This window comes from Apium graveolens, chromosome 7 (genome assembly GCF_009905375.1).
Source record: "Apium graveolens cultivar Ventura chromosome 7, ASM990537v1, whole genome shotgun sequence".
NCBI classification, from domain to species: Eukaryota; Viridiplantae; Streptophyta; class Magnoliopsida; order Apiales; family Apiaceae; genus Apium; species Apium graveolens.
The window spans coordinates 170,442,194-170,465,106 of NC_133653.1; the positions used below are offsets into that span (position 1 = coordinate 170,442,194).

The 22,913-nt window shown below is 37.8% G+C and overlaps 1 non-coding gene across 1 annotated transcript; it reads left to right on the forward strand.

The window, feature by feature from the left end:
• The first annotated feature begins 22,099 nt into the window (after window positions 1-22,099).
• Window positions 22,100-22,206, forward strand: LOC141676167 (small nucleolar RNA R71). Its single transcript, XR_012556772.1, has one exon. It is a non-coding gene; the product is annotated as a small nucleolar RNA R71 (small nucleolar RNA).
• Window positions 22,207-22,913: the final 707 nt, after the last annotated feature.

Sequence of the window (22,913 nt, forward strand, 5' to 3'; positions counted from 1 at the left end):
TACTTAATGTAGGGTAGATGTTTGAATGAAAAATGAAGGAGAATGAGGGTGGGGGTTTCGGCTGAGAGAGGGAGAAGAGAGGTGAGAGTGGAGTGGAGTGAAGTGAGAATGAGGTGAGGTTGAGTGTTTTTACTAGCTTTTGGTTATTCAAATAATAATATTCAAATGTATGTATAACGACTCGTGTATATTCTTTTATTTTTATGTAATAAAGGTTAAATAATTAAATAAAATGTGTGTAATGGTTTTGGCAGCAGTTATTGGTTATTATTTCATTATTTGTGATCTGTTGATATGTGAGATTGAATTGTGTGAATTATTAGTGAGTTATACGATTTTATTTCTCTTGTAAAAGTGATTTTATTGCATTTTTAATTCCATGAATATTTGGATGATCTCTAAAATTGGTTTTATAATTTTATAATTTCAATAATTAATTTTAGGACATTGTAAAATTGAGAAATCAATATTTCACTAATTATTTAATTTTAAATGATTTTCTGATTGTGTTTATTTGTAAAATCCATATTTAATTCAGGAAATCTTCCAAAATTATGAAATTCATATTTTATTAAGTTCATATTATTCTGAGAATTTTAAAATTGTTTTGGAAATTTTTGGGATTCGTTTCACCCGCGCGCCGTTTCGTTATTTGTTAAAAAAACGGGTATAAAGTGCCCTTTAAGAATTGTTTCTAAAATTTTGAAAATTATGTTTTTAATTATTTCGAAATATTTCTGATCTTTTTATATTAGTGGGGATTTATTTTGATGTGTTTACAATATTACTTGGTTCGTTAAAAATGTAATGTCGGAATATAAAATTGGGTTTCCAGGAATTCAGGAGTGCGAATTAATAATAAGCCAACACGTATCCTGTTTTAACAGGACACGTGTGGTTGTCCTATTATTTCTTTGACACCCATTTCCCTTTGGTTCTCGGCTGTGTGTCGAATATCGAATGTAAGAAAAAGAGAGTTGTTATGTACACCCCATATAATAAAAGGATCAGTTACCAGGGACAGAGACAAGATAGAAAGTTCCTTTCAGTAATGCAAGCAAAGAGATTGTTGCGGCAAGGGTGTGAGGCGTATTTGGCTCATGTGGTGGATACGAAGAAAGAGACCCCTATTTTGGATGAGATTCCCATAGTGAGAGAATTCCCAGACATTTTCCCAGAAGAGTTAACAGGATTGCCACCTGATCGAGAGATAAAGTTTTCCATTGATTTGATATCGCGAGCTGAACCAGTTTCTAAGGCTCCATACCGGATGGCCCCAATGGAAATGAAAGAATTGGCTAAGCAACTTCAAGAATTATTGGACAAAATAGTCATTCGACCCAATGTTTCTCCGTGGGGTGCTCCAGTGCTATTTGTGAGGAAAAAGGGTGGAAGTATGAGATTGTGTATTGACTACAGAGAGCTGAACAAGTTGACGATAAAGAATAAGTATCCTTTGCCATGCATCGACGATTTGTTTGATCAGCTTAAGGGAGCATGTTACTTCTCAAAAATTGACTTAAGATCTGGCTACCACCAATTGAAGATAAATCCAGAAGATATCCCAAGACTGTATTCTGAACAAGGTATGGCCATTATGAGTTTCTATTGATGTCGTTTGGATTGACGAATGCGCCAGCGACTTTCATGGATTTGATGAATAGGGTATATAGGGAGTATCTGGATAAGTTTGTTATTGTATTTATTGATGAAATCCGCATATATTCGAAGAATCTAGAAAATCACGCAATGCATCTACGGATTGCTCTTCAGAAATTAAGAGAAAAGCAATTATATGCGAAGTTTTCTAAGTGTGAGTTTTGGCTGACCGAAGTACAGTTTTTTGGACATGTAGTAAGTAAGGAAGGTAACAAAGTAGACCCAGTAAATATTGAAGCCGTATCAAAGTGGGAGTAACCGAAGACACCGACGGAAATACGAAGTTTTCTTGGGTTAGCAGGATATTATCGACGGTTTGTGAAAGATTTCTCGAAGAGTGCATCCCCATTGACAAAGTTGACTAGGAAGAATGAGAAGTTTGTTTGGACAGAAAAGTGTGAAGAAAGTTTCCAGGAATTAAAATGAAGATTAGTGACGGCTCCAGTATTAGCATTTCCATATGAGATAGGAAACTTTGTGATCTATAGTGATGCTTCTTTGAAAGGATTAGGTTGTGTGCTAATGCAGCATGATAAAGTTATTACTTATGCCTCCAGACAGTTAAAACCTCATGAGCAGAAATATCCAATTCATGACCTTGAGTTGACGGCTATAGTGTTTTCTTTGAAGTTATGGCATCACTATTTGTATGGAGAGAAAATGCGATATTTATACAGATCATAAGAGCCTGAAGTACATATTTACGCAGAAGGATTTGAACATGAGACAAATAAGGTGGTTGGAGCTGATTAAGGACTACGATTGTTCGATTAATTATCACCCAGGTAAAGCCAATGTGGTGGCTGATGCCTTGTATAGAAAAGAAAGGTTGAATATGATTAAGATGGTGGAAGAACTAGCACAAGACTTAGAAAGAATGGAGATTGAGGTCCGAGTACCTAGTGAGAATCAAGAGCGACTATATGAAGTTACTTTCCAGCCGACATTAATGGAAAAGATCAGAAGGTGTCAAGAAGGAGTTATGGAACAAGAGTCGGATACTTTGACGGGAGAAGAGTTTTGTACTCAAAAAGATAATCAAGGTTTGTATAGATTTTTATCCAGAGTTTGGATTCCTAATGTAACAGAATTGAAGAATGAGGTACTACACGAAGCGCATAACTCTAGGTTTTCTATCAACCCTGGTAGTACTAAGATGTACCAAGACTTGAAGAGAAACTTTTGGTGGCCAAGAATGAAGAAAGATATTGCAAATTGGGTAAGTAAGTGTCATATATGTCAAACGGTGAAAGAAGAGCATCAACGACCGAGTGGATTGTTACAACCTTTAGAGATTCCCCAATGGAAATGGGAAGAGATTGCTATGGATTTTGTAGTAAGATTGCCAAGGACGAGAGCAAATCACGACACTATTTGGGTAATCATTGACAGATTGACTAAGTCAGCGTATTTTCTTCCGATCAATGAAAGGTATTCATTGGAAAATCTAGTTAAGTTATATTTGGATGAGATAGTGTCAGATCGAGACCCGAGATTTAGTTCCAGGTTCTGGACTAAAATCCAAGAGTGCCTAGGAACGAAGTTGAATATGAGCACCGCTTATCATCCACAGACAGACGGTCAGAGTGAAAGAACGATTCAGACCATAGAGGATATGCTGAGAGTCTGTGTTTTGGATTTTAAGGGTAATTGGGATGAACACCTACCCTTGATTGAGTTCTCGTATAATAATAGTTACCATGCCAGTATCGGGATTCCGCCTTACGAAGCTTTGTATGGACGTAAGTGTAGATCACCGTTGTATTGGGATGAGGTAGGATAAAAGAAAGTGTTAGGTCCTGAGTTGGTCCAGCAAACCAGAGATGCCATAGTGTTGATTCGAAAAATATTAGAAGCGGCCCAAGATAGACAGAGAAAATATGCAGATATACATAGGAAAGATATGGACTTCAAGATAGGAGCTCTGGTGTTACTAAAACTATCACCTTGGAAAGGATTAGTACGATATGGTCAAAAGGGTAAACTTAGCCCTAGATTTATAGGACCCTTTGAGGTTTTGAAGAAAGTGGGAAAGGTTGCCTATGAGATAGCGTTACCACTGCAGTGGCAGCACATTCATAATGTGTTCAACGTATCTATGTTGAAGCCCTATATTCCTAGTTCGAATCAAGTCATAGAATATGAACCGATTGAGCTTCAGCCAGATTTGTCTTATGTGGAACAACCGATCCAAATTCTAGACCGTAAGGAACGAGTCCTTAGGAATAAGTCAATTCCTATAGTAAAAGTTTTATGGAGAAATCCTCGAGTAGAAGAGTCTACTTGGGAATTAGAGTCAGACATGTTTGAATAATATCTTCATTTTTTTAGCTAAGTCAGATTTTGGGGACTGAATCTTTTTAAGGGGAAGGATATAACGACTCGTGTATATTCTTTTATTTTTATGTAATAAAGGTTAAATAATTAAATAAAATGTGTGTAATGGTTTTCGCAACAGTTATTGGTTGTTATTTCATTATTTGTGATCTGTTGATATGTGAGATTGAATTGTGTGAATTATTAGTGAGTTATACAATTTTGTTTCGCTTGTAAAAGTGATTTTATTGCATTTTTAATTCCATAAATATTTGGATGATCTCTAAAATTGGTTTTATAATTTTATAATTTCAATAATTAATGTTAGGACCTCGAAAATTGAGAAATCAATATTTCACTAATTATTTATTTTTAAATGATTTTCTGATTGTGTTTATTTGTAAAATCCATATTTAATTCAGGAAATCTTCAAAAATCATGAAACTCATATTTTATTAAGTTCATATTATTCTGAGAATTTTAAAATTGTTTTGGAAATTTTCGGGATTGGTTTCACCCGCGCGCCGTTTCGTTATTTGTTAAAAAGCGGGTATAAACTGCGCTTTAAGAATTGTTTTTAAAATTTTGAAAATTATGTTTTTAATTATTTCAGAATATTTCTGATCTTTTTAGATTAGTGGGGATTTATTTTGATGTGTTTACAATATTACTTGGTTCGTTAAAAATGTAATGTCGGAATATAAAATTGGGTTTCCGGAAATTCAGGAGTGTGAATTAATAATAAGCAAACACGTATCCTGTTTTAACAGGACACGTGTGGCTATCCTGTTATTTCTTTGACACCCATTTCCCTTTGGTTCTCGGCTGTGTCTCGAACACTCTCGACTATCTCTCTGTTTCTTGCTTTGTTCCGGTTTTCTTTCCTCGGCTCTTATCTTCTTCCTTTCGTTTTGCTTCCCTAGGCTTCGTTCCTCCTTTTTCCTGCCTTTTTCCGGCGATTTCTCCGGCCCCTGTTCTCTGGTTGGCTTGGCTTTGCATTATTCAGTTGGTATACATGTATATATATATATGTGTGTGCCCTGTGTATGTGTGTGTGTTCGATTTTGTGTGTATATATGTGCGTGTGTGTTTGATTGTGTGTACGTGTGTGTGGCGCAGTGGCGCATGTGTTAGCTGTGCAGTTATGCGGCTGTGTGTTTGGTTTGGCTGGTTATTGGGCTTTTCAGTTGGGCTCTACTATTGGGCCTATTCTGTTGAGCCTGTTTATGCAGATTATTTTGTTGTTTGGCCTGTTTGGGCTGTTTGTGTGCTGATGGACTGGACTGTGCATATTTTTACTGATAATTTCTATATTGCAGGAAATTTTGAGTAATATTCGTGATATAAAAATATTCGTTGCAAGAAAATTATTTTAATCGGCGTAATTTATTTGGGAACCCGTATTATATAGGGCGCCAATAAATTATACCACCGTTGACAATGAACTTCGGTGAGTCAACGGTGGACGGTGATGACTTTGTTCTGAGTCCTAAACATTATAAATAAATAAAATGATTACGTAAAATATATTCGGACTTAAATAATTAATTTTGAATGGTGTTGTGATGTACGTTGTATAAAATGGTGGAGTGATAATGTGGATTGTTGTGATTGTTGACGTCGATTGTAATCGACAGGTAGTCTTATAAACAAAGAAGTTGCTGCCAAAATTTTCTTAAAAATATATTTGTAAATGTACGTATTTATATTATACGTGTTACCCCTATTTGTGTTCGGGTTATGTGATTACGTGATTATGTGTATAATAACTATACGAGTCGGGTTATCGGATTGGGTTATTAGGATTTGAGGATATCAAGCATGTCGGTATAACTGATTAGGGTACTCTGTATTTGTAGATCCCAATCGAGTTTGTCCAGGACCGAAGTCAGCGTGAAAGCTACTTAGGGTTTTATAAAGGATTGCAAGGCAAGTACCCCTGACCATTCTTTTATGGTTCAATACGTATGAATAGCTAAATGCTTTATTTTCATAATGGAACAAAAACGTTTTAAGTTATGTATCCCCTGTAGTTATAAATCACTATTTTTAAATTATTTTGGGGAAAAGTAACTTCGAAAGGTACCTATCTCGAAGGAAACGATTTGCGAACAGGTTTTATATGTCTGCTGGTTAAATAATTGATTTTGAAATGAGATAGGTACACGTGTTTTGAAAACTGGATAAAACGGTCAGATATGGGATACATTGGGGCCAAAGTAGGCCTATTGAGGTGGCGTAAGAGGCTAATTCAGTTGCACGTAATATAAAATCGATTAATCCCGCAGGTCAGAGACCTAGCTAGTCTCTGAGTTCCGGAATAGGTAAATGGGATGGCAGTTAGAGCCGTCTGGTGTTGATAGCCTGATCAGCTGTCTTCACATATCCGCTACGTATCTGATTTGGATTTGTGATTCCTGTAAGGGTATAAGTAGTTGATACAACGGTTTTATTAAAGTGATTAGCATGCTAAAATTGGACTCTGGTATTTACACAGCACACTACTATGTTGTTTTGATAAGGCATGCTAGTTAGTGATATCCAATTATCTCCGATTTTCATTATATAGCGTTGATATCATGATTACAGCTTTGTTCCTATTATTGTTACATTACTGTTTTATTCGGTTATTCATATGTTGGTACTGCTGAGCGATTATGCTCACCCTTGCAAACTGTTATGTATATCTCGCAGATGCCTAGAGACCAGTCAGACAGACCAATGTTCCCGCCCCTTCAGGACCCGGCTCCTCTGAGGTAGTTTGTATCAGGCCACGAGGTCTGATGAGTTGCTGAATAAACTTAGAGTGTGTTAGATGTTGAATAAATGGTTTGTAATAATGAAAACCTGAATTATACTTGAACCTGGATCGGATCTTGGTTTAGGGTTAAGTTAATATATTTTAATAATAATCTTGTTATTTATATTTTGGTAATTGTGTTTTGTGACGTCAACTCCTGACCCCGGAGTTGAGGCCGTCACAGTTGGTATCAGAGCTATAGGTTCAAGTCCCTGATTCATGTTGGGGATTGTGTCGAGTAGGTGATATCATGAGTCTTTAAGTGTGAGTCAGCAACTCATATTGAGGAGCAAACCTTTACAGTCAGTCGAGGGTTCCGACGGCGTTACCCTAGCATCTATTAAATATTTTGATAGAATTGCCTTGACCTGGTTGTGTCTTCCCTGTATATTTATTATGTTCACAATGGCCTATTACGATTTCGAGTTCTCCATCTCGGGAGAATCCCTCTGACTCGGATAGCTCAGATTCTGAGAGACCCCCAATTGTCGTTACTGAGGAGACCCTTACGCCTCCTCTACCAGTCCCTTTTTGTGTGCCGAGAGACATCTCTGGATCTGGTACTCATCCCCGTTGGGTACGTAGGTCTGTGTCTGCTGTTAAGGATTTCCCTCCCGGCTGTAATCCCAGTTCTTCCACGATGAGACCTCCAGTACCTCATGTGGCCCCTAGTGGTACCTCTTCACCGATCCCTTACCATGTTCACCGAGCGGTGAATACTTCCTTTATCAGAGATCAGAGTCCGGAGTTGGCTGCTCAGTTTGATCAGATACCTATTGCACCTTTCCAGGGCATTTATGCTCCTTCCCCTGAGGTGCGGGCCCGTGTGTGAGCATTGACCCAGATGGCGGTTGAGAGGGCTATATATGTTGACCGTTTCATCAGCTCGGAGTTTAGAGCTGTGTAGTATCAGGACCAAGTGAACTGGCTAGTGTTTGAGCTAGGTTCCATTGGTGGCAGTGGTGGTGGCTAGACAGGTTTGCAGCAGAGAGATACAGAGCTCAGAGTTGACTTCTAGGAGTTCTGTAGTTGTTTACTTTGTATATGTATATTATGTTGTAATAGTTTGTAGTAGGCGAGGCTGCTATGACAGCCAATTTTGGTGTGTATTCGAATGGTTCCTTTTCGGTTGGATTTTCAGTTGTACTAGTTGGATTCTGTTGGTTATTTTATTACAGCTGCTTTATTCTATTATTCAGTTTTTATATATATTATGCGTTGTTATTATTGTTGTTATTATTATTGGTGTTTCTGTTGCTGGCATTTTTTAGATTATAATCATTCACTCAGGACGGATCCAATTAAACTGGGGATGAGGATATTGTCTTAGTGGCAACGCTCTCCTGATGCATAAATATAAACTGCCTGGAGCAATCCATTTTCTTATATATGACTGTTATGTTTCAGGAGATGCCACCAAAGAGAAACTCTCAACCCAATAATGGATCTGCTGGGGATCCTTCCATGAGTGAATTGATGAGCTTGTTGCGTTAGCAATCTACACAGCTGGCCCAACAGCAACAACAATTCCAGCAGCAGCAGCAATAATTGCAACAACAACAACAACTACAACATCTCATACAGCAACAACAAAAGCAAATCGAACATCAGCAATTATAAGTCCAGCATCAGCATGAGATGAGGGGGGCAAATCAAGGTGTTAGTTTTAAGTCTTTTCAGGCAGTGAAGCCCCCAGAGTTTAAAGGAGAAGTAGATCATGTTGCTGCCAGGATATGGTTAAAGGAGATGGAAAAGGCATTTGCGCTCACCAAGGTGAGTGAGGATCTAAAGACGGATTATGCTAGTTATTTTCTAGGGAATGATTCAAATTATTGGTGGGAATTTACGCAAGCTCTAGAAGGAGAAGGTCCAGTTCCATGGGCCAGATTTACAGAGTTATTTTTGGAGAAATACTTTCCGGAGTGTCTCCTGAGTCAAATGGAGATGGAATTTTTGGAATTAAAATAAGGGAATAGGAGTGTTATGGAGTATGAAGCGAAGTTTATGGAGTTGGCCCGTATAGCACCGGAATATGTGAGTTCAGAAGCTCAACAAATGAAGCGGTTTTAACAAGGGTTGAAGTCAGAAATAAGGAGTGGAGTTATAGCCTTACAACTCAAGACCTATACTTCGGTAGTTCAGGCTGCCCTAGTGATAGAGAGTGATCAGAGGTTAACTGCAAAGGAGCAGGGTGAGAAGAAGAGGAAATTTGAAAGTGGGCCTGCTAGGTCAGAATCAGGAATAGCGAGTTGGAAGTTCCAGTGTTGGTTTAGAAAGAATAAGAATAAGAGGTTCAAGAGGCAGAATTTTCCCCAGGCTAAACCCGGTACCACTTCTGTTAACTCTGCTCCGACGAGGGTTAGTAAGCCAGTGGTTGATTGTATGACGTGTGGGAAAAAGCACAGTGGACAGTGTCGAGAGAATATCAATTATTTTAAGTGTGGACACAAATATCATTATTCCACGGAGTGTAAGTCTGAGATTCAAGGTCACTTGTTTTAGTTGCGGCAAAGTGGGACACATAGCCGGGAATTGCAAGTCAGTGACCCATGGTAATGCTAGAAGGAGTGTATCCCAAGGACCAACAACCAGTACTGTAGAGCTAGGACTTTTAAGATGACCAAGAAGTCTCCAGTTCATGATTCTGATATGGTTGCAGGTACGCTTTCTCTTAATTCTGTACCTGTTAACGTATTGTTTGATTCAAGAGCATCTAAATCTTTTATATCTGTGAATTGTGTGAATAAAATGCAATTAATGTTGGAAGATCTAGAGGAACCTTTGACCATAGAAGTGGCTAATAAATATAAAGTACCCGTAAATCAATTTTGTCCTAGATGTTCCCTAGAGATTTTGGGGTATATGTTCTCTGTTGACTTAATACCCTTCGAGTTGGGAGACTTTGATGTTATTTTAGGTATGGATTGGTTGTCTTTATATAATGAGAATATAGAATGTAAGAAATAGAGAGTTATTATGTACACCCCAGATAATAAAAGGATCAGTTACCAGGGACAGAGACAAGATAGAAAATTCCTTTCAGTAATGCAAGCAAAGAGATTGTTGCGGCAAGGGTGTGAGACGTATTTGGCTCATGTGGTGGATACGAAGAAAGAGACCCCTATTTTGGATGAGATTCCCATAGTGAGAGAATTCCCAGACATTTTCCCAGAAGAGTTACCAGGATTGCCACCTGATCGAGAGATAGAGTTTTCCATTGATTTGATATCGGGAGCTGAACCAGTTTCTAAGGCTCCATACCGGATAGCCCCAATGGAAATGAAAGAATTGGCTAAGCAACTTCAGGAATTATTGGACAAAAGAGTTATTCGACCCAGTGTTTCTCCGTGGGGTGCTTCAGTGCTATTTGTGAAGAAAAAGGATAGAAGTATGAGATTGTGTATTGACTATAGAGAGCTGAACAAGTTGACGATAAAGAATAAGTATCCTTTGCCACGCATCAACGATTTGTTTGATCAGCTTAAGGGAGCATGTTACTTCTCAAATATTGACTTAAGATCTGGCTACCACCAATTGAAGATAAAGCCAGAAGATATCCCAAGACTACATTCTGAACAAGGTATGACCATTATAAGTTTCTATTGATGTCATTTGGATTGATGAATGCCCCAGTGACTTTCATGGATTTGATGAATAGGGTATATAGGGAGTATCTGGATAAGTTTGTTATTGTATTTATTGATGACATCCTCATATATTTGAAGAATCCAGAAAATCAGGCAATGCATCTACGGATTGCTCTTCAGAAATTAAGAGAAAAGCAATTATATGCAAAGTTTTCTAAGTGTGAGTTTTGGCTGACCGAAGTACAGTTTCTTAGACATGTAGTGAGTAAGGAAGGTATCAAAGTAGACCCAGTAAAGATTGAAGCCGTATCAAAGTGGGAGCAACCGAAGACACTGACGGAAATAAGAACTTTTCTTGGGTTAGCAGGATATTATCGACGGTTTGTGAAAAATTTCTCGAAGATTGCATCCCTATTGACAAAGTTGACCACGAAGAATGAAAAGTTCGTTTGGACAGAAAAGTGTGAAGAAAGTTTCCAGGAATTGAAATGAAGATTAGTGACGGCTCCAGTATTAGCATTGCCAGATGAGATGGGAAATTTTGTGATCTATAGTGATGCTTCTTTGAAAGGATTAGGTTGTGTGGTAATGCAGCATGATAAAGTTATTGCTTATGCCTCCAGACACTTAAAACCTCATGAGCAGAAATATCCAGTTCATGACCTTGAGTTGGCGGCTATAGTGTTTGCTTTGAAGTTATGGCGGCACTACTTGTATGGAGAGAAATGTGATATTTATACAGATCATAAGAGCCTGAAGTACATATTTACGCAGAAGGATTTGAACATGAGACAGAGAAGGTGGTTGGAGCTGATTAAGGACTACGATTGTTCGATTAATTATCACCCAGGTAAAGCCAATGTGGTGGCTGATGCCTTGAGTAGAAAAGAAAGGTTGAATATGATTAAGATGGCGGAAGAACTAGCACAAGACTTAGAAAGAATGGAGATTGAGGTCCGAGTACCTAGTGAGAATCAAGAGCAACTATATGAAGTTACTTTCCAGCCGGAATTAATGGAAAAGATCAGAAGGTGTTAAGAAGGAGTTATGGAACAAGAGTCAGATACTTTGACGGGAGAAGAGTTGTGTACTCAAAAAGATAATCAAGGTTTTTATAGATTTTCATCCAGAGTTTGGATTCCTAATGTAACGGAATTGAAGAATGAGGTATTACATGAAGCACGTAACTCTAGGTTTTCTATCCACCCTGGTAGTACTAAGACGTAACAAGACTTGAAGAGAAACTTTTGGTGGCCAGGAATGAAGAAAGATATTTCCAATTGGGTAAGTAAGTGTCATGTGTGTCTAACAGTGAAAGTAGAGCATCAACGACCGAGTGGATTATTACAACCTTTGGAGATTCCCCAATGGAAATGGGAAGAGATTGCTATGGATTTTGTAGTGGGATTGCCAAGGACGAGAGCAAATCATGACGCTATTTGGGTAATCATTGACGGATTGACTAAGTCAGCGCATTTTCTTCCGATCAATGAAAGGTATTCGTTGGAAAAGCTAGTTAAGTTATATTTGGATGAGATAGTTACCAAACATGGAGTGCCTGTGTCTATAGTGTCAGATCGAGACCCGAGATTTAATTCCAGGTTCTGGACTAAATTCGAAGAGTGCCTAGGAACGAAGTTGAATATGAGCACCTCTTATCATCCGCAGACAGACGGTCAGAGTGAAAGAATGTGACGCCCTCAATCTCGGGGTTAGGAAATGAGGACTCACACACCTCTAATCTAATAATTAAATATGCATAAACCCCGATTAACTACTAACATGATTAACAGGATAAAGTATGAGACAAGATTATAACTACCAATCACAAAATATAACTTACAGGCCCAACATATTATTAAATAACCAATATCGATTCCGACTGGGAACCGATAGATAACCCATTGTATCTTTATACACTTCTTTCTAGGCGTGAGCTCACTCATAATTACCACTACCTGCTCTGGCAACCGAAAGCCTTCAACACGGTAGGGACCACCAGGTACGCTCTTACGAGCAGTGCGCCTAAGCCTGGCCATCTTCTTGCTTAACTGCCATGGTTAGATTAAAACAAAACAAATGAGTATAAAACTCAGCAAGTAACTTCATAGCAGTTCTACAATATCAAATCAAAATATGCTTTACCAACTCAGGGCATTCTACTTTATTTGATCTAGGTGGCAGATTTCCATATTTTGGGTTAAGGAAAGGTTTCTGAAGAAAAGTGTGGGGCTTTCAAGGAACAAGGCTCAAAGCAGGACGAAAGCCGACATTCATCACAAATTATTAAAAGATCAGAATAGATCTTTCAATAGAGGAAAGCAACAGTATTTCAAGATATAGGATCAATCATATGATCAACAATTTCAAGAATCAGGGTTCTCGAGCTTTAAGCTCCATAATAACATAATCAACTCTTTTCAAAGCATTATAAACCATTTTCATTTCCAAAAATCAATTTACTGAGCAAAAGTTTCAGTTCCCTTTTTTAAATAATCAATTAGAACCCTTGATTGGATTACTTTTCTTTCCATTTCATTATGTACGGGTGATCAGCCCGTACCGACCTCCATCCTGTCATTAAGGTACCAATCGGCATAATTTCAGCCTTAAGTTGGACTAGCCCCGCCAACCTCTTACCATGACTGGACTAGTCCCACTAGCCTCTTACGTCCCAATCCAATCCATCAGGAATTCATTTGGAAAACCTTGAGTTGGAAAAACAAGTAGGTTTTCAAAAATCCATTTTATCATTACCAAGCATTTGAAATCATCCGGACTCTTTCAAGTCAAAACTCATTCTTAATTCATATTTTAAGGAAACAAAGTTCAGGGAGTGATTCAAAGATACGCAAGGAACAATTCATAAGAATTCTGTATCAGGGATAACAAAGCACTAAATTAGAAGGATCAACATTGGTTGAGGGATCAATAGGGTGATCAAGAGAAACAGGGTATCATTAAACAGGGTTAACAAGGATAATCAAAAGGTTCAATACAATTCATGGCTTAATAGGTAACTTGAACAGAAAGGACAGATTATCAAAGGGTGAAATCAATAGGCTTATCAATAACTGATTATCAAGAACAAGGGTACTTTAAATCAATATCAGGGTTTCATAAAGCAAGGGTTTCATACTTAAATAGTTAAATACTCTACATGGTATGAACAACATTCTCTTTATATCCATTTACACAAGTAATCAGAGTTACTTGCCTGAATTTGCTTTCCTGAAGGTTGAACTACTGCCACCTAGTAAATCCTTTCCTTTCCTAGTCTGAATGCCCTCACGCTCCGAATCTACAATAAAACCAAAACCTTAATGAGATTCTCAACTCTCGTTCCCGAAACGATCACTTTATACGATGACTCGATTATATCCTTGACTCGAGCATACGAATATAGCTTATACATATAAGCACATAGCACATAGCATATCTCTTTTTCGTAACTTTTATATCCTTATATACTTAACAATCAAAGCACACTTGCTTATTCTTAGCTATTTCTCAAATCACACTATTATAACTCTTACGAGTACAAGATTTATTCACAACCAAACATTTACGTCCATAACTATCACTTATATCTTTTAAAATCAATCAACTTAGTTCCCTTTTTCTTTTGTTCCTTAATTCGAACCACATACTACAATCAAGCAAACAAATTCATAGATATTCACTTATACACCTTCAATCATCCTTCTGATCATAAAAACCAAGTTTTTGACTTTTAATCCCTATGGCCTATTCGGCCTTATCACACAAAATCAACCAAATATGCACTTTAATTCACATAAACACATAACTCATTCAAAACCATTAAAGAATCATTCTCCTTTCTTTTAATCATAAAAAATCGAACCATAATCATATATATACAATCAAATTTCTCAAAATTACACAATGCATCCTTATTCTTAGCATAATCCAACTCTTAAACTAACTCCCTTTTCTTTATCAACAACCATTCGAACCAAAACATACATACATGCTCGCATGCAATTCAATTTCAACTCATCATTATATCAAACACTTCATTTTTATCAATTAAACCAACTAAATTTCTTAACACAATCCAAGAATTCGAATTTCACCTAAATCACAAAATGCATCCACTTATTCATCAAATTAATCCCTTTTTAACTCAATTCCCATTCGGCAAAAACTCAAATTTACATCTCAAGGACAAATCAATGACAAGCATATCTTGATCTTCTTTAAAACTAACATGCAATCACTTTTAGGCCATATAAACTTAGTGTTTACCAAGATTAACTCACAAAAATCAAATTCCTCTTCTTATTAGCACAAAATCTGAACCTAAACTTAGCATGCAACAACAATTTCATTCATTTTTAATCTAATAACAATCCATAATCACTTTAAACAAGTTAACTCAAATCAATATCTTCAAAGATCAAAACCATTTGGGTTTTTCAAGAATGACACATGAAATAATCGAAATAAGTGTTTGGTATAGTAGAGCTCAGTTTTTAACATCATGGCTCACCACCGGTTCACCGGAGTTCATCACTGGTGGCGGTGGCATCTCGGTGGTGCCCTCATTCGAGGGTGTCCAACCACGAAACCCCGATTTCCATCAATTACGCAAAATAACTAACATGCACATCTTCTCTATCATTTATTTACAAAGAATCAAGCTTAAACAAGATGTCATCAATAACAATAACAAGAACCAAGTGGTTCTCGGGTGAACACACACACACACCGAGCATACACATCACACACACATCGACATGCAAGTGGGTATACACACATGCACATACTTCTGCCTACATATAAGTGTTTAGAAAAAAGATTTAGGGATGATTGGTGAGTTTGATCAAAGAAAAGAGAGGTATACCGAGAGAGATTGAAGAAAGCCGAGAGAGAGTGTTCGAGTGAGAAGGAGAGAAAAGAGAGAAGAGAGAAAGTGAAAGTACGGGAGCAAGAAGAAGAAAAATGAAAGGGAGTGAGTTTATATATCACTCAAAAACAAGGGCAATTTGGTAATCTTCTAATTCCTTTTTCACTCTTACTTGTTCCATCTTTTTACTAAAATAAAACAAGGATTAAATATAAAATATATCTCTCTCGGGAATTCCAGAATTATTGAAAATGACATTTTTAATATGTAGGCCTCGAAATTAGCTTTTTAACCATTACTCATAATAAGATTTTGAGCAAACGGTTGATTTTATATGAATTTCGCAAACTTGCTTTAATAATAACATTTTTCATATAAAATCAATTTAAAAATGCAAAGATCAACAATCAAATTCACTCATCATTTTTAAAAATTCTCTAGGACCACTACGAAGATCACTAAACAAATCCCATGTTTTTATCTTACTCGAATGATTTTATAAAAATGCACGAAGGTTAATTAAACCTTTATTTAAATCACGTAATTCCTTTAAAATTCACAAAAATTGTCACAGATCACATAGCCATGCACACAGACAACAATCTCACATATATAATCACATAACGACTCAGGTCTGATCATAGAATCTATCCCTCTTTAATCTTTATCCTCTTTTACGCGTACCGGGTCACGTTCAGCCTGACGGCCCGACGCTCAGCGTTTCGATTACGCTTCTTATTCTCATTATCAATCAACACATCACTTAGGACAAAATACTTTATTACTCATTAATCAGCACTTAATCACATAATTATAATCACATCACATAACACATACTTTATTGACTTAATTACGTCACAAAATTCTTAGTCGTCACAATCTACCCTCCTTAAAAGGATTCTGTCCCCAGAATCTAATCTAAGAAAATAGATGGGGATACTTTTCTTTTATTTTGCTTTCTAATTCCCAAGTCGATTCTTCGACTAATGGATTTCTCCACAACACTCTAACTAGAGGTACAACTTTATTCCTAAGCGTCCTTTCTTTTCGATCAGAAATTCGCACTGACTGTTCCACATAGGACAAATCTGGTTGGATTTCCACTGGTTCCAACTCGATCACATGGCTCGCATCAGCATTATACTTCTTTAGAAGAGATACATGAAACACATTGTGCAGATGTTGCATTTGCGGCGGTAGCGCCAATTGATATGCCACTTTCCCAACTTGTCGCAATACTTCAAATGGTCCAATGTACCTTGGACTCAGCTTTCCTTTCTTTCCGAAGCGAGTTAAACCTTTCCAAGGAGATATCTTTAATAATACTTTGTCTCCAGTTTCGAATTGCACATCTTTCCGTTCTTGATTTGCATACTTTTCCTGTCGATCTTGAGCTGCAATTAATCTCTTTTGAATCGTTTCAACCTTTTCCTTCGTTTGCTTAACTAGCTCTGGGCCAATTAACTTGCGGTCACCAACATCGTCCCAATAAGTAGGGGATCTAAACTTTCTTCCATACAACGCTTCATAAGGCGGCATGCCAATACTCGCGTGATAACTATTGTTATAGGAAAACTCAATTAAGGGAAAATGATCATCCCAATTTCCTTTGAAATCTATTGCACAGGTTCGCAACATGTCTTTAATCATCTGGATTGTCCTTTCACTTTGTCCGTCTGTCTGCGGATGATATGTCGTACTCATTTTCAATTTTGTTCCCAAATGATCATGGAATTGTTTCCAAAATCTCGAATTAAACCTTGGATCTCTATCAGACACGATAGATACACGAACTCCATGACGCATCACGATCTCATCCAGATACAATTTGACCAACTTCTCTAATGAAAACCTTTCATTTATCGGCAAGAAATGTGCTGACTTTGTCAACTAATCGATTACCACCCAAATCGCATCATGATTTGACTTGGTTTTAGGTAATCCTACCACGAAATCCATCGCTATATGTTCCCATTTCCATTCGGGTATGTCCAGCGGCTGAAGCAATCCGCTTGGCCTTTGATGTTCCGCTTTAACTCTTTGGCACGTGTAATATTTACTTATCCATTCCAAAATTTCCTTTTTTCATGTTTGGCCACCAATAATTTTCTTTAAATCCTGGTACATCTTTGTACTTCCAGGGCGAATTGAAAATCTCGAGTTATGCGCTTCTTGCAAAATCTCGTGCTTTAGTTCCACGACATTAGCTATCCAAATACGTGAGTTAACACGGTATATCCCTTTTCCATCAACTTATCCCGTCAACTTATCCTTTTCGCGATTCATCACTTGCTCTTGACAGCTGTTAGGGCGAAAACACGCGCTAATATTTACGCAAGTATACGCGTTCGCAAGTAGTATAATATATAAATCAGATTCGTTCCTACAGAGACTGGTTTAGGTTAAGTTCAATTTATGCACCTATGCAACAATGTATGGTTATCGCTCAATACTAAGACAAATAACAAATTGGGTTTTTATTAAACTAAGAGATTATACTAAATAACATTAACTAAGAGAATTGAGGTTGAATTACTATATATGACAAACACGGGATCCCAACTTCATTAAATACTTCATTCAATAGCCTTATTGTTCTTAACCTTAGCATGTGATGGTGATGACACTAATCAGATAACACGAAACTGATAAACGCCAACTTTCATTGCACGAGTACCATTCTACCAGACATCCACAAAAGAGATAGAAGCTGAATAGGCACCAATTATATTGAGACCCTATATGTCTATAGAATTTGACAACATAATGGTTTAAGCACAAGTTATCTATCTCGATTACATAGGGCAAGTAAAACTGTTAGAGTTACCCACTAATCATGCATACAAGGTCTCCAATAAAAGCATGGTATAAACAAGGTCTTAATAAACTAAATAATAATCAAAGTACGAATAAACGAGATCTAGGTTCAACAAGAATGAAAACGAGCATCCAAAGTTACAACTAATTCAAAGAATCACAAGTTGAAAACAAGATCTTCTTTTTCAGAGTTGTTCTGTGTTTCTAGGTCTTCTCCTTGGTATCCCAATCTTCCCGGATTATGAAAACCCTTTTTTTTAAGTATATATACGCCCCTAGTGGACCTGGACCCTTAAAATCGTCAAATTCTACTCAAAAAAGGTTTTTCAGCGAAATCAGCGACCAGCCTCGCCCTGAGCGGCCGCTCAGCTCTGCTGAGCGGGCGCTCAGCTACTGACTGGGAAAAATATTTTGATGAATGTTGTTTTGGCCATAACTTGAGTTCTACTCGTCAGAATTAGGCGATTCAACTGCCCACGCGAAGCTATTGAGATTCTCTACAACTCGACAATGGCCTTGGCTTCCAATTTTGATCACTTTTCATCATATTTCCTTTAAAAGCTCTTTTCTTTATTTAACTGATACCTGAAATGCAATAACACAAAAACACATCAAAATACCAACAACTTGAGTCCAAAACACCAATTTAAGCTTGTAATAAAGCATTCCAAGTGGATATAAAATCCACTTATCACACCCCCAAACTTGAATCGATGCTTGTCCTCAAGCATAAACAGACTCAAAACTATAAAACAAACCTAATGCATGAATGCAACTATGTGAATGCAACTAAATGATAATGCAATCGATCCCCTCAGAATAACCATAACCAAATGAATAAACCAATGCCTCTAAAAATGCAATGACTTTAAACAGAGTTCAAATAAATCCCACAAACCAACTCACAAACCAGAAACATGCGTGTGTGGATGCTTAACAGATATACTCTCGATACTAGATCAATAACCATAACTTATCTATCATCGAAACAATCAAAAGTTTATAAACAGAATAGACAATAAACGCATTATGACTCACAACACCTCCTTTCTACTAGAGTTATACAAGGATTCACACTATTATTGAACACATAACAAAGATGCTTATTTGATCGTGCAATGAATGAGGTCCCAAAATACTTATACAATAATACCCATGTAGCGAGCGTTAGGTTAGCGGATCCCAGACTATAAAAGCCTTAGGTCACTAGGCACAAAGTCCCCTAGAACTTAATAACTCGAGTATTAAAGAGCTCACTCTTGATCAATTGTGCATAAACACATACTTTTTTTCTTTCTTTTTTTTCTTTTTTTTCTTTTTTTTTTCCTTTTTTTAACAATTTCTGAATGAGTGCGTTTCGCTCCATCTCATTCAACCCTAGACTACTCATAAAAATATGAGCCGGCTACTAGCCATTTGACGCCTAGCCTTACAACAACTAGCAATGAAATCCAAGTTTTTCTCCAGATAAAAAAAAATCAGTGTTTTTACGTCATTACGAGAATATCACAAATTCTAAATATAACCAAGTGATTAAATCTCAACAACAAACAAGTATGATCATGATCTAGATCAAAAGCAACCCTATAAGACTTTGTGAAAATATTTATTTCTAGCATGCAAATCAATTCATTAAGACTTAAACATCCCTCTATTCCTCATCACCACACTCAAATCAACATCAACTTATCCAATATCATAGTTCATCTTAAGGGATCATGCTAAATATGCATGCAAATGCAACTATATGAAATTACATAAAAACAAACAAATATGTCCTAAATAAACAATCATACAAAAATATGAATGAACTACAACTAAACATGCAACATAAATCTATATGAATCTATATGGACACACACTACTAATCCTTACATTATCACCCCCAAACTTAAAATTTTCAATGTCCTCATTGAAGGCAATAATAAGGATTTCAGGCATACCTAATTAGCGGGAAATTCACCCTCGTCGGGTGGAGGATCAGGTGGCCAATCAACCTCGCCACTAGTGTCTCAAAAAATAGTACCAAAAGCATGTGTCAAATCTTCAGCAAAATGACGATGAATGTCGTGCATGGCCTCCATACGCCTAATTACTCGCCTGTACTGCTCGTCACCAACACCAGTCCTATCAACTACCTGCTGCACATGAGAAGAACCCTCTATAGGCACTGGAGGATCCGTTCGGCTACCCTCTACATCATCAAAGATATATCCCAACCCCTTATCAGGGGGTGCACCTAAGAATGAATAACTCAAGTGATCTGGTAGTGGGTTGAGCTCAAGTGTGGGAGCATCTTCAATAGACGGCTTGAGACGCTCCTGAGAAATTTTCAGCTCTGCTAACCCAAGTGAATCGAATGGCACATCCAACTTCCTCTTCCACGGAGGTGCATTCAAAACCTGCAGTTGCTCTACTTTAAAACACTCCTCTTTAGCTGTGGGTAACTTTATTTCCTTGAACACATTAAAAGTGACATTTTGATCGTGAACCTTCATCGTAAGCTCTCCTTTTTGCACATCGATCATAGTTCGGCCTGTAGCCAAGAATGGTCTTCCCAAGATAATGGGAATCTTCTTATCTTCCTCGAAATCAAGAATTACAAAGTCAGCAGGGAAGAAGAGTTTATCCACCTTGACCAATACATCCTCCACTATACCTCATGGATAAGCGATGGAACGGTCAGCTAGTTGCAATGACATGTATGTTGGTTTCGGCTCAGGCAGACCAAGCTTCTTGAAGATAGATAAGGGCATCAGATTGATGCTAGCTCCTAAATCACATAAACACTTGTCGAACGATAAGTTTCCGATGGTGCAAGGAATAGTGAAGCTTCCAGGATCTTTAAGCTTCGGAGGCAACTTCTGTTGCAGCATAGCACTGCATTCCTCCGTTAGAGCAACGATCTCTAAGTCATCGAGCTTCACTTTCTGAGAGAGAATACCTTTCATAAACCTCGCATAGCTAGGCATCTGTTCAAGAGCTTCAGCGAAAGGTATGTTGATATGAAGTTTCTTGAACACCTCCAAAAACTTCTCAAACTGCTTATCCAGCTTTTTCTTCTGCAGCCTTTTAGGAAAAGGAGGTGGAGGATAAATCTGTTTCTCCCCTGTATTACCCTCAGGAGGAGTGTGTTCCACAGTAGTCTTCCTTGGTTCCACCTCTACTTCCTTCTGCACATCTTCTTCAGCCACAACTGCATTTTCTGAATCTTGAGATTTTTCTGGCTCTTCGTCTTGCTGAATTTGGGGGCTTGCGACCTTTCCAGACCTTAAGGTGATAGCGTTCACATGTTCTTCAACTTTCTTCTTTCCTGGATTGGCTTCTGTATCACTAGGAAGCGTTCCTGGTGGTCGATTCAATAAGGCATTAGCAATTTGCCCTATTTGGTTCTCCAAAGTCTTGATAGAAACAGCTTGGCTTTGCCATATAAGAGCCTGGTTTTTGCACATAAGCCTCAACTCCTCTAATTCAGATTTTTCATTCGAAGATAGACCTGCATCATGAGTTTGTTGTTGAAGTTGGAGTTGTTGCTGAAAACCAAGAGAGTTGAACAACTTATTTCCAAACGGCTGGAATGGCTGTTGCATCACATTCTGAATGTTGCTCCAGCTGAAGTTAGGATGATTCCAGTTGTCAGGATGATAAGTGTCTGGAACTGGTTGTTGCGATCTCTGAAAGTTGCTCACAAACTGAGTTGAGTCGCTAGATATAGCGCATTGCTAAGTCGCATGCGGACCTGCACACAGCTCACAAACACTAATTATCTGCTTAACACCATAGTTAGCCAGAGAATCGATCTTCATAGACAACGCCTTTAGTTGAGCAGTGATAGCCGTAGCTGTATCCACTTCAAGAACTCCTGCTACCTTGCCCTGTGGATATCTCTGGGTTGGATACTGATATTCATTAGCAGCCATCAGTTCAATTAGATCATAAGCTTACTTATAGCTCTTTGCCCATAATGCTCCGCCTGATGCTGCATCGAGCATGGGTCTGGACTGTGCTCCCAACCCATTGTAAAAACAAGTGATTATCATCCAATCAGGAATTCCATGATGAGGACACTTCCTAAGCATCTCCTTGTAGCGCTCCCAAGCTTCACTTAGCGATTCTCCCGTTTACTGCGCAAATTGAGTAATAGCATTCCTGAGTGCAGCTGTCTTCGCCATAGGGAAGAATTTAGTAAGAAACTTCTGAGCAAGATCTTCCCAACTAGTAATCGAACCAGCTGGTAGAGAGTGTAACCAGCTCTTAGCTTTGTCCTTCAGAGAGAATGGGAACAGTCTCAGCTTCACAGCATCTTCAGAAACACCGTTGAACTTGTAGGTGTCGCATATTTCAATGAAATCCCTAATGTGTGTATTGGGATCTTCCGTTGGAGAACCCCCAAACTGGACTGAAGTCTGTACCCATTGAATTATGCCAGGCTTGATCTCAAAGGTATTAGCTGTGATAGCTGGCCGAACAATGCTAGATTGAATGTCATTGATCTTGGGTTGAGAAAAATCCATCAAGGCTTTCGTTCGTGCTACTGGATCTCCCATCGTAATGAGTACCTGAAACACAAACAAATAAACCGTGAAAGTAAAAGAATCCGAGTCAGTGAACTTTAACGACCACTGATGACAAGCACATAAACTAAAAATTAACACCGAGTCCCCGGCAGCGGCGCCAAAAACTTGTTAGGGCGAAAACACGCGCTAATATTCACGCAAGTATACGCGTTCGCAAGTAGTATAAGATATAAATCAGATTCGTTCCCACAGAGACTGGTTTAGGTTAAGTTCAATTTATGCACCTATGCAACAATGTATGGTTATCGCTCAATACTAAGACAAATAACAAATTGGGTTTTTATTAA